Below are 13,980 nucleotides of genomic sequence, written 5' to 3' on the forward strand. Positions count from 1 at the left end.
GAGTGATATGGATATAGGGCTCTGAAGTACATAGAGAGTCACAGAGTTGTACAGCACAGAAAAAAAACGCTTCAGTCCAACTCATCCATGTCAACCAGATATCCTAAATTAACCTAGTCCCATTTGCCAGCATTTGGCCCATATCCCTCTAAACCCTTCTTATTCATTTAGCCATCCAGGTGCCTTTTAAATGTGGTAATTGTACCAGCCGCTACCATTTCCCCTGGCAGCTCATTCCATACACACACCACCCTCTGCATGAAAAAGTTGCCCCTTGGGTCCCGATTTAATCTTTCCACTCTCACCTTAAACCTATGTCCCTTAATTTTGGACTCCCGTACCCTGCGAAAAATACCTGGCTATTCACCCTATCCATGCCCCTCATGATTTTATAAAACTCTACGAGGTCACCCCTTAGCTTCTAATGCTCGAGGCAAACAGCCCCAGCCTTTTCAGCCTTTTCCTATTGCTCAACCCCTCCAACTCCAACACCATCTTGTAAATGTTTTCTACACCCTTTTGAATTCAATGAGATCTTTCCTACAGCAGGGAGATCAGAGTTGGTCACAGTATTCCAAAAGTAGCCTCACCAATTTCCTGTACAGCCAGAACATGGCTTGCCAACTCCTATACTTAATGCACTGTCCAGCAAAGGCAAGTGTACCATACATATAAACACACAAATTAGGAGCAGAAGTAGGCTATTCAGCCACTTGGGACTGCTGAGATGTTCCTGAGATCGAAGATCAGCCATGACCCTATAGCATTTCAGGCTTGAGAGACCAGTTCAGTGTCTCCTTCTCCGCTTTCTTTTATTCTTATCTTGTGCCCTGTGGCTGTCTTGACAGACCAGCTTTTGCTCCTGAGTCATATTTCTGTTTTAGCCGAGTCTTGGGAACATGTCACTTGACGGAAAGGCTCATGCTTAAGATTTAACAAATGTTGACAGGTCTGACTGCAATGGAAAGGTTAAAGTTGTCAGGCAGCCTCAAAACTGCTCTGGGAGGATGTTTGATTTTAATGGCATAAGGGATAGTCAAATAGTAACAGGTCTCTTCATACCATCCAAGCTGAACCAACACTGCCGGAACTGAAAATGATTCAACCCAATTTAAGTGGGAGCCTCTGCTTCATGCCAGCTTGAGAAATTTGGACTTGATGCCAACTGAAATCAGGTTGACACAACTTGATTAAGAAGAGCGAGGGAAAAGGCACTCCCCTGAGAAATGACCAAACTTGGGGAAACCCAGATATTTGTCCCAGCTTTGCATATCACCACTGGTGATTATGGTAACAGCTTGGAATAGCCTACCCTGTTACTATAGCAATGCATTTCATGATACATCATCTTGAGTACCAGTTTGGACAGCTCTGTGATATCAAAAATAACAGCAGAAAATGCAAGCGCAGTTGGTTTTTTGAGACCTATTGATTGATGGGATGCCTCTAAGGCCAAGCTTTACATTAAACATTTTTTTATGAGCATTACATTTAAATTATTGATCAGAATTGCCTTTGTTTCTAGATACGCAGATGTCATCTTTTCCTTGAGCAGTATTTTCTGTGCTTCCCAACTTGCTACAGCTGAAGGGTCAATAAGCAGTGAGTATCAATTTAAGGCGTACGGCCAAGGATCCAGAGGCAACACCAGGAAAATCTCCTTTTACACAAGGAGGGTTTGGATTTGGAATACGTGCCTGAGACATTGGGCAAAAGCACAAAAGGAGCCTTCAAAGATAATTTGATTAATGCTTTGAAGGAGAAAGATTTGAAGGGTTTTGGGGAAAGAGTGAGTGCTGGAACTAACTGGATTGTTCTTCTAAAGAATCAGCACAGATTCAATGGGCCGATAAGTCTCCTTCTGTGCTATACTCAGAATCACAGAATTCTTCTGTGAAATATTCTGAGGAAATAACCATCCAAGGCCCTCTTAAATATCTGATTTGAACATGCCTCCACCACACTTCAGACTTTAACAAGAAGCTGAGTGAAAAGGCTCCCTTCAATTCTGTTCCTTTTGCAAACCACTTTAAATCTGCACCCTCTCGTTTTGATCCTTCGCAAGGAGGGAAAGATTAATCACTACCAATTTTGTCCAGCACCACCGGCACCCCCTTCCCCCCCCCCCCCCCCGCCCCCCGCACCTCATTCATGATTTTGAAACTCCTACAAAATCTCCTCCCCAGGAAAACTGTTCCAACTTATCCAATCAATCCTCATTACTGATGTTTTGCATCCCTGGGACCAATCTGAACTTTCTCCAACTTGTTCACGTTCTTTCTAGAGTGTGATGCCCAAAGTTGCACACAATACTCCAGCTGAGGTTGAACTGGTGTCTTCTACATGTTCAGCATCGCCTTTTTGCTCCTGTACTCTCTGCCCCTTTTATTGAAGCCTAGGATACTGTAATGTTTTATCAACTGTTTGCACTACCTGTCCTGACACCTTCAGTAATTTATAAACATACACTTTCAAGACTCTTTGCTCCTGCAGACCCTTCTGGATAACAACCTTTGTTTTATACTGTGGCTCCAAAATGTATCGCCTCACACTTCTTCACATCGTACTGCTCTATGATTCTACCATTCTCTAGCCTCTAATGCATGCCGTCTTTTGGAATCAGGATACCATGTAACCATTCTAGCTCTGGGACAATACTAGACTGAAAGGCACCAACTCGCTCTCCTTCTCATTCTTGGCCTTACTACTAGCCTTGACCTTTCATCTAGATTTCCAGGTTGCTAAAGATAAATCAGTAGAGGTTTCTCTCCCCGTGAGGAAACGGCAAGGTTGACTGACTTAATCAGAATAGTACAGCAAGCCAACGTGGATGCATGGCTCACCCTCTCATTCTGTATCTAGGTCAAGCTTTCAAAGCACTGTTCCACTGTCATTCAACCTCCAACACCACAAAACCAAACTTATTTGGTTCTGACTGGATTTCTCTTCATGTATCACTCAGACTGGTCAACATGAGGTGGACTGTTAGTCGTGTTGCTCAAGCAGCGTTCACAGTCCTGAATCCATCCACCTCCTCTTGATATTCAATAGCATCACTGAAACTTCATGGTCAATGTGTTATGAGTTACTATTGATCGGAGATGAATTGGACCAGCCATATAAAGACTGTGGCTACAAGGGGTGAGTAACTCACTTCCTTACAAGGCACAAGTCAGGATCTGATGGAATAGTCACCATTGCCTGGATCGGTGCAGCTCTAACAACACTCGAGCAGGCTGACACCATTCAGAACAAAACAGCCCATATGATTGACTCCCCAACCATTATCTTCAACATCTGCTCCCTTCACCACCAATGCACAGTGGCAGCAGTATGTGCCATGTACAAGATGGAATGCAGTAACTCAGACAGCATATTCCAAATCCACAACCGCTACCATCTAGAAAGACAAGGGCTGCTGATTAAGGTGAACAGCACCACCTGTATGCTTGCTTCCTAGCAATGCACCATCCAGACTTGGAAATACATCACCATTCCTTCACTGGGTCAAGTATCTGGAACACCCCTCCCTCATACAGGGAGTTAACTGAGGAAACAACTGACCATGACATTCTCAGGGACGAACAGTGTAATAAATGCCAGGCCTTCCAGCAATAGCCACATCCTATGAGTAAATAAATAAAATCTGTTGCATGTATCTCTCCTGCTTACTTTAATTGATCATTCATTCCAAAGATACTGAGGAGATTAGAAATTTTACACACTTTGCGACAACTTTGACTCCTTTTGGCAAACTTTCACTCTTTGAAAAGGAGAAAGCAGCTTGAGAAAACCCATGTTTCTAGATCATTCCATTACTTCAGCCAAGAGCCCATAACTTGCCTTGATAGTGAATGTCAGCAATCTACTGAACTACTCAATGATTTCAGCCACCTTAGTGTAATCCTGTTATACCTACTCTATGTTATTCAGTCAATCTGCACAGAACAATATCATTTTTACATAAGTTGGAAAGAAACGTGTCCACTAATTAGTGGTACAAAGATTTAGGAGACACAGACATGAGACTTTAGACAGGGAGAATGTAAGGACAAACTTTTGGCAATGACCTGGAACAAGCCACCCACAAAGGTGATTTCAAAGGAAAATTGGACTGGTACTGAAGAAAAATTTGTTTGCAGGGCAGGGAAGCAGAGTTGATTGACTGGATTACTCTACAGAGAGCTAGCATGGATTCCATGGGATGAATAGCCTGCTTCTAAATCATTATGACTCGAGGGCTCTGAAATAAGTACACAGAGGCCAGTATCCCAAGTCACCGTTTATTTACACATGGACAATCCTTGATACTGATCCAACATCCTCAGGGCCAGCTCTCAAAACCTCTAACCCTGCTGTTCATATTGTCAGCCATGGCTCACTGATTATACCAGATTAACAGCCCAATCAGGGAACTCGTATTCTATGAGGTCTAACTGGTTCTATGAGGTCTAACTGCCTGACCTCATTGCAATCACTACAGACTCCACTTGCAGCAAAGAACACTGGACAGCCATTAAGAGTAGGAAATTAGAGCACTGTGGTTTTCTCTAGTCCCCAAACCTAGACAACATCAATATTCCCCCAATTCTGCCCCCAAAAATATTTTGCCATTTGCAAGTATATCTTTACCCTGCCTTAATCCTAAACTCCCAAAACCTGCACGCTCTCTCTCTCTTTAAGGCATTTGTTTAAATGTGTTCTGCTGACCAGCCACACTCTCAACAGTCAATTTTGTTCACAAGCACTCCTGTGAATGGATACCCAACAACATGCAGGGCATTATGTGAAGGCAACACTCACCTAACTCACATGGCTAAGACATAATGTATAGCCCTCTTGGAAGCCCAGCTGCAGCTAGGGAATTCAGCAGAGCTTGAGCTTTGAACCTGGAACCTCCCCAGTGTGTATGAGTCAGCTGCATACAATAAACTTGCTGAGCCATAAAAGAATCAGATAACTTAGCCCATCTGCGCTGCGTGTCCTCTCCTATTTGTGGTGCATGTATTATATTCTGAGTTGCAGGTACCTGGGAGCAGACTGCAGGGCCATAATTCAATCAAGGGGTTCTGATGATGTAATTAACTACAAGACTGAAATTAATGCAGTCCCTCACAATCAAGAATGCAGGATTGAATTACATACTTTGAGTCACTCCCAGTCAATGAATTTTTTTCCACAGCATATATATTTATGTGTTCCTTTTTTATTCATCAATTTTCAACCCTCTTCTAAAAGATATTGATATAGTCAGAAGAACAGCTCCACAAGTACTAGCTGGCCTCATTATCTCACCCAAGCACTTATTCATTGTGTGCAAACCCAGACAGGGAGCATACAGAGGTCGCTTGGTTTCAAAGGAAACAATGGCATAATGGCTATATCACTGGGCCAGATATAAAAAAGCACGAGTTCAAATCCTGCTCTGACAGCGATAGGAATTTAAAATTCAATTAGTTAATAAAACTGCAATAAAATGCTAGACACATTAAAAATGTTTGTGAAACCCCCAGACTGTTGTAAAAACACACCTGGTCGATTCATGGCCTTCAGAGAAGGAAATCTGCTATCCTTTCCTGGTCTGGCCTTCACGCAACTCCAGACCCAAAGCAGTGCGGTTGACTCTTAACTACCTCTGCATTGACCTAATGAGCCTCTCAGTTTTATCAAACTGCAACAGAAACAGTGCTGTGGGGGTACCCAAAGCCTAAACAATGCAGCAGTTCAAGAAGGCAACACACTACCATCCTCTCAAGGCCAATTAGGAATGGGTCATCACTACTGAACTTGCCTACAATGCTCATATTCCAAGAATGAATAAAAGGAAATTGGCAGCAACACAGCTGATCATAACTCTGCCCTCAATAGATACATACACAGGTAAACATATCCATGTAATAGGGGTAAATGGTAGCAAAGTGGTAATATCACTGAACCACTAATTCAAAGGCCCAGACAATGCAGAGGACATGACTTCAAATCCCACACATTCAATTAATAGATCTGAATATAAAGCCAGTGTCAGTAATAGTGACAATTACAGTTAACACAATAAAGATTTATCACCTGGTTCTCTGAATGCTTTTGGGGAAGAAAATCTTTGATCCTTAGACAGTCTGGCTCATGAGTGACTCCAGATCTACAGCAATGTCATTGACTCTTAACTGCCTCTGGAATGGCCTAGCAAAGCATGCAGTCCAAGGGCAATTAAGAATGGGCAACAAGTGCTGGTCTCGCCACTAATGCCCATACCCTATAAAAGACACAAAATACATTTCATAAAGGGCCATTGCATAGAAATCAGTGACAAGACCACTAAATGGTATTTTGTTTTCCTAGCATGATGATAGGAACATACATTGCATCTCTTGCTTGCAATACACTAACAGGTATGGGTCATTAGTAAGAGAGTGCAAATGCAATTATAAGTGATGACTGCTGACCGAGTGCCAGGGGCAGCTGGACAACACACTGACAATACAAGTGCAATAAAACATCTCCAAAACACTATCAACTCAAAAGTAGTATTCAGTGTTATTTCAATCAGAAGAATTTTCATTGATGTTAAACACTGGGTTTGACTATAAATCTAAGTAACTGAAAACCCTGGAGCAGATGACTAAACATGAGATCACGGAAACAAAAGTAAGCCATTCAGCCCCTCAAACCTGTTCTGGAACCAGTTTGATAACACTGCATAGACTGCTTTTGTGTTCCCCTAAATATAGCAGATTGAGCAGTGATTTAATAGATGGTTCTTAATCTGTTTAAAGGACTTTATGCAGCTGGTAAAACAAAACAATTTCCACTGGTCGAGATCCCTGGGGATTTCAAGACTTGGGGGCATATTTTTAAGGTGAGAGAGAGATTTAAGAAGGACATGAGGGGCGAATTATTTTACACAGAAAGTGGTTTGTGTGTGGAATGAACATCCAGAGGTAGTGGTGGATGCAGGTACAGTTGCAATATTTAAAGTAAGTACATGAATAAGAAAGGTTTGGAGGGATATGGGCCAAGTGCAGGCAGGTGGGACTAGTTTAGTTTGGGATTACGGTACTGATTAGACTGTCTGTTTCCATGCTGAATGACTCTACGACCCTAAAATGTGACCAAGATCACTTAGAGATGAGTTGGGAAGCACATCTTCAAATAAATGTAGAGCTCCTTCAAAAAAGGCCATTAAGACTAAGGGTTAGTTACAAATTTCAAAACTTTTATTGATTTTTCTTAGGTGAGGGTTTTGAAACTGAAGTGCATAGGAGACTTTAAGCTACAGATCAACCATCACCTAGTTGAATAATGGAACAAGATTGAGGGGCCAAACGGCCTACAGCTGGCCGCATCTTCCCATAAAACAAACATCTTCCGCTTTAATTTTCTTAGTAACTCCTTTTCTCGTGGAGACATCTGAAGTTGAAGTGAATCACTATTTCTTGATTCCGCTTCTCCAGATCTTTTCACCTTTTGCTGTAGGGCTTTGCCTTTGGGTGGCTTTCTTCACAGTAGAGGAAAACATTGAGAGGAAAATAGGGATGCAGGGAGAAACCTGTATCTTTGTTAGAAAAATTCCCAAAATAAGAACGAGGCCCCTTAGAATTGAAGACAGCAAGGGGAGTGAAAACTGGTTTTATTCCACCAATAGGCTGTGGGTGCTGAGGGGGTGGTGCATTGGGGCGAGGGTGAGGTTGACTGATAATTTTCAGATTGACATTGAAAACGTTTAACACAAGACTTATACTTCTGACCTTGCCCAGTCAATTCTTTAAGAAGTCATCAAGGTTGCAATAAAGTTGGATTAAAGGGAGAAAATAACTCACTTGATTTGATTTATTGTTGTCGCATGTACCTAGGTTCGGTGAAAAGTTAGAGGGTTTGAATTTTGTGGGGCTAAATCTATCTGACAGTTATTCATAAGCCCAACAGGGAATTCAGGAAAGGCCTTCATTACTTAGAGGGTACTTAGAGTTTGCAGGAAACAAAAGCACTAAATATCACAGCTAGTCAGGCAGCATCCATGGAGAGAAAGCAAGCCAACATTAAGTCTAAATGACTCTCCAGCATCTGCAGTAATATATACCTAGAATATGCAACTGGTTCAAGGAGAAGTTGTTGAGGTGAATAACATGGATGCCTTTAAGGGAAAGCTAGAAATGAGGGAGAAATAAACCAAAGGATATGTTAATAAAATTGGAAAAAGTGGGGTGGAAGGACCAGTTGGGCCAAATAATCTCTTTCTGTGCTGTAAGGTCTATATAAACATTGCTGTCAGGCAATTGGTAAACTGCTGAGCTTGTGACAGTAAAAACTGCATAATATAACCTGAACCAAGTCACAGATAGAGAAAGACAAGAGGAACAAATGCTAACACTTCTGATCACCAATATATTACAACGTATTATGCACAAGTGAGAAGTGATTGTCAGTCTCCCACAATACACCTAAGGTCAAGAAAGTAAAAAAATGGAAAAAAAATAGAAAGCTTCAAACAATCTGGATTTGCCTATACATTGTAAAGAATAGGCCACCTCAAAAGCCTGTTCAATACAGGAATGCAGCATACTGATATGGGAGTTACAGAAATTATGTTCTGCGTTCCATCTTCGCTGTCCTCATAGTCGCTTTCTGAAGAAAGTCACACTCTTTGCTTTCCGCACTCAGCATGCCTGCCATGTAATGGTACAATATGTAAATGTCAAAGCTAGGTAAACAACACCTATATTTGATAGAGGCTTTCATATCTGTCAGTCCATTTGAGACAGCATTCGAGCTGATGGCACAGTTAGAGCTATTCAATTAAGTCACGGCCTTATATTCACCACCAGCCACCTATTATCCTCCATTTACTTAACCAATTAAACTTATGTAAATAACCATTCTGAGCTTCCAAAACCCTGTTCTGCTCACATCTCCACCTGAATCAGCATAGCAATGTGAATAAGTCTCAAATAGGAAGAAATTTAAAAGGAAGCTTGCAAAGCAAAACTGCTATGCTCAGTAAGCCCATTAGGCTCCAGTACCCGCACCAAAATACGTTTTACATGATTTAAGTAATTCAAAACTTTAATCATTCCAATAATTACAATGAATCCAATGAATGAATACCTTCACGGGTTTAACGTTGCACTGTTGAATAACTTTCTCTTTCAAATGGATGCTGCAACTGTTCTTTACAAACTGCACCTGAAATATACTGGACCCAGAATTGTCAGACAATGCAACATCATTGTACAGTTGTGCAATCAGTGGTTGCAATGATCTACACTTATCACAGAAGTTGCTGGAAAAGCTCAGCAGGCCTGGGAGCATCTATGAAGAAAAAATCAGATTCAACGTTTCGGATCTGGTGACCCTTCCTGAGGAGTGTCACTGGACCTGAAACGTTAAATCTGATTTTTTCTTCATAGATGCTTCCAGACCCGCTGAGCTTTTCCAGCAATTTCTGTTTTTGTTCCTGATTTACACCGTCTGCCGTTCTTTCAGTTTCTACATTTATCACATCAGTCTCAGTGTCTCTTGATCTGTAATTTACTGGAGGGTTACCAATGTGAGTTCAATACATTTCTGAAGGTTTCGCCAAATGACCACCAGCCTTCAACCACCACACACATCATGAGTGTTAACTCACACCGGCAATAGTTTTGTTTCAGTTGACAGTGTAATTGAGAGAAAATTTAATAAAAACATAGCTATTTAAACTCCTTTCCTCCTCCTTTATGATTCTTCTCCTGGGTTACACACAATCAGTTTTAAGTCCTGGAGAGTTCAGGACAATCTTGGAGGGTTGAAAATCCTACTCAGTAGAAACAGCAAATGAGCAGATTTGGCTGAGTCACATATCAGCAGTGATCTTTTCTTGCTGGGATGTCCCATTTACAATTGAACAATTTAAAGGGGTAAGCCGGAAATGGCAACGAGCACCAAACACAGACACAGCAATGCCTAGATTCAGACTGTAAAATTATATACAGATAAGGAGATCATTCAAACCATCATGAAAGAGCTATCACATTTGTCCCAATCCTCTGACCTCTCCCTTTAGCTCTGAAAATTTCACTTACTTTCCAAAACTTCCTGATTCTTTCACATACTTCCACCGCCCTTCCGCGCAATGCATTCCTGACCATTACAACAAACTGCATGAAATAAGTTTGTCTTTTCTTCCCTCCTGGTTTCTTTAGGCAATTATCCATATGACCACACACCACAGGAGCAGCAGTAGGCAACTCCGACCATCGAATCTGCTCTGCCATTCAATGAGATCATGGCTGAGCCAATAACCTCAACTCCACTTACCTGCTTTTTCTTCATAACCCTTGATTCTCTTACTGCTTAAAAATCTATCTGTCTCAGCCTTGATTATACTTAACAATCGAGCCTCAACGCCCTCTGTGGTAAAGAATTCCACAGATTCATAACACTTAGGGTTCCAAGTCTGCAGCCATAGGAGACTGCTTCTCCCTACTTACTCTACAAAAATCAGTCATAATTCTGAACAGGTCTTACCTTGAGCTGATCTCACTGAAACCTACTGGCATTCCAAAATCATAAGCTTGTTTAACCACAGTATTGTATCAGTCATTTTTTTCTCGATTCATATTCCGGCAGCGGGTGCAAGCCACAGACTGTGAGGTCCAGACAGAAAGTGTTCATTTCTCACAGTGTTTGCAATGACTCCCAGAAAATCACAACTTTCCAATCAACTTGGAACCCTGTCATACATTGCCTGAATGAAATACCTTGAGAGATAATCAGCACAGGCCCTTTTAAGCAATGTCCATGCATTAAAACAGTATTTGATTAGTTCTGGTTTGAGACTAAATGCCATTCTAATGTACAAGGAAACATAATGCTTCTTAATCTAAAAGCTGCAAAATACAGAAAAGAGCTTCACATAGATATTAAAGTGTCTTACCTGCTTGATTATTTAAATGCAGAAGTGATTACATCCTAGGACTTTTCGGTTTCTACCACAGCTGATTAAAATCCCCTGCTCTGTTAATGTCTGTTTTGTCTATTTAAAAAAAAGGGTATTCAATTTTCTTTATTTGTCCTCGCAGGGTGTCTGAATCTCAGTTCCAGGAGCTGGAGTTCAAACCCTGCAACAGAAATGAATTTTACAAAATATTGATTAAATCAACGAGACATTCATCTTCCCTCCAACAGCATCTCAGGACACAAGAGTCCAACACAGGAAGCAAATGAGAAACATGATATGTACGTGTATACAGAGATAGAAGAAATCTAAACAGATGGATAGAAACAGACATACAGAGATACAAACAGATAGATATAAGTATGGGATGAAAATATCTTTAGATATATCAACAAGAGAAAGAAATGGTGGCTTATACACAGGCATAGAATGCATTGATAGATACTTGAAATTAATTACTAGAAAGTGAAAGAATTTAGATAGATAAACAGACAGATTGATCATTTATAAAATATAGTTAGATGGATAAAGGACAAACACATAGATAAAAAATATATAACCAGGCATAATTTATGAAGACTTCAAAACAGATGGACAAGCAGAAATTGGTGATGGCTAACAGGCATGACAGTGTATATAACTTCTCTGTGTGTTATATATATATCTAAAACAACATATCAGATGTAAATAAAGCCTAAACTGTTGGGCACAACATGTACTTATGACATTTTACTACAAATCAGTAATATTCATTAAGGTACATTATTTATACATCGCTAAGTTGATACAGGTGCAGGCACACACGGATACACAGTATGTCCATGCAGCCTGATTCATACAATTCATGCATTATAGATCAGAACGCTCAAATCAAGACTGCTTTACTCAGCTGCGTACAGCTTTGCAAATTTGTTTAACAGTCTCAGATCAGAGGTCTTCAGCATCTAGTAATCAAAGCAGAATAATAAGACTCCATATCTTATTTCCAAGAAATGCCAACAGCAGAGTTTCTGAAGTTAAAACGGTTTTACATAAACTTTCTATTTGGCATATTTGGGTACGTGCATCGATACACTCATCTGGTTAACTATTGATCCATTCATATAATTCTGTACATCACACTGAGCAGAACTTCTATATTCCCCCAACATCCTAGCTCCAATATTCTCCTTGCTTTGTCGAACTACTGAGATTTACAACTGAATTCCAGGCAAAACATTCAATCGTTTACATGCAACAGCCTGTAGCTATATATCCATGCATAGTCATCTATCTATGTCCGTACGTCAAGGCAGATTTTTTTAAAGAAAAGGACACGTAGCTATGCATTATTTTATTCAAGATATAATTCTAATTCCACAATCACCACTGACACCTATTCAAAGGCTATTGTCAGGAGCAGGATGACTGCAATATAAATTATTAGCCTGCTGCACACATCAGTTCTACATTACATGTTTCTCGATCTATATACATTGTGTCGATCAGGGTCATTCAAACCATTGTCGACTAAACTTACGATGAGTCTCGACCGACAAAATGCAAGATCCCCGGGTGGAGAATCCAACTCAATGGATGAGTGTTTTGTTTTCGAAATGCACAGTTTCATTGCAAGGCTATGCCCCATTCATTGCAGAGTAAAACATTACAGGAATATATATCTGCCGTGCAATCATCAGTCAAGCCCCTGAATTAAGTATGAGGAATTTTTTGTACTTTGCTGGCGATGCGATGTAATAATACTTGTGCTCTATTTAATCAAAGTCACACACACACACACACACACACATACGGACACACAAATCACTTCTCGCTAAGGTACAGTAACTTACAGTTTCAGGAGATCGTAAGACTTGCAAATTTCATTGGAATAATACAATTCTGTAAACCATTCAGCTCCTGTGCACCTACTGACTGAGGGGCAGTCAGATTTATCAAAGAGATTTCGCGTCAGGTAATTCACACTAATTTATATTGCTTTTTTTTTGTCTGTCCACGCCACCTCCTAAGCTGATAATTTATTGCTCTGCTGTTTCTGCTTAGGGCTACCACTGTTGGATGTTTATTTAAAATCCATTTACCTTCTTCCAAGACATGGGTTTCATTTAAAAAAACATCGGAACCGTGCTATTGCTAGCCATCGTTGTATTTTTCAACAGAAAAGCAAACTTGCAGCCTCAGGTCTCCGCACAGACACACACACACGCATATGCACACACTTCCCCTGCATGCAAAAATGAGGAATAGAGACATTTTTGCTTCCCTCCACCCCGGGAAGACAGATTTAAAATCTTGCATACCTTAAACAGCAAGGCTGCGTCCGTCTCCAAGGCTGACCCACAAATGGCTCGGCTCGCCAACGTGTGAAGGCAAAATCCCCTGAAATGAAATTTTGAGGATTAAATGGATAAATAGCTGCTGTGAGTTCTGCAGTGCCGTGTGTTGGTTATGTGCATGAACAGCTAACTCCACTCATAGTCTCTCGGCTAGCTGGCTCCCTCTCTCTCACGCTCTCTGTCTCCGACTCTCTTCAATACACACACACACACACACACATATACACAGAGCGAGAGAGAGACTGGGCAGCCTGCTGCTGATGCTAAAGCTTCAAGCTCCTGCACCAAGCTGGAATATTATTGCTCAAAATAAACTGATTAATTCAGACTGGCTTAATTAAAAAGGTTTGTGCTTTAGCATTGCTGCGTGCTGATTTCAAGTAGAGTTTTTTTTAGACTGAATTGGAAAAATATTGAATATTAAAAGAAATATATATAACATGTAATTAGAGATCAACGTCCCTAATTATGTTCTCACTCCTGACAGTTGGGAGAAAGTCTTTACTTGCTCAAGATGAATCATTTTAAAGAGATAATGTTATGCTCTTCTTTTCCTATTCCTAGATATTTCTCCAGTCACTATCCACTTTCCCCAGGCTGTAAGTAGGGGAAAGGCAGAAACTTTCCCTGAGGTAAACACTCAATGGCCAGAAGGTTTGAGAAATAGCCCTAAGGCCGATTAGCTCTGCTGTATTGCTCTAGGTCTCCGGA

At 40.8% G+C, this 13,980-nt stretch overlaps 1 protein-coding gene across 6 annotated transcripts in view; it reads right to left on the reverse strand.

The window, feature by feature from the left end:
- LOC125447318 (protein phosphatase 1 regulatory subunit 29-like) overlaps positions 1 to 13,444 on the reverse strand; it is a 400,071-nt gene extending 386,627 nt beyond the window's left edge. For 5 of the 6 annotated variants that reach the window (XM_059640614.1, XM_048521644.2, XM_059640613.1 and 2 more), the window contains exons 1-2: positions 13,234 to 13,444; positions 10,913 to 11,096 (exon numbers count right to left, since the gene is read on the reverse strand). The gene's annotated coding sequence lies outside the window, so the exon portion shown is untranslated. Of the gene's footprint in view, positions 1 to 6,066; positions 6,176 to 10,912; positions 11,097 to 13,233 lie in introns of those variants that run through there. The other variant, XM_059640615.1, reaches the window with a different exon arrangement.
- Positions 13,445 to 13,980: the final 536 nt, after the last annotated feature.

This window comes from Stegostoma tigrinum, chromosome 38 (genome assembly GCF_030684315.1).
Source record: "Stegostoma tigrinum isolate sSteTig4 chromosome 38, sSteTig4.hap1, whole genome shotgun sequence".
Taxonomy (NCBI): Eukaryota; Metazoa; Chordata; class Chondrichthyes; order Orectolobiformes; family Stegostomatidae; genus Stegostoma; species Stegostoma tigrinum.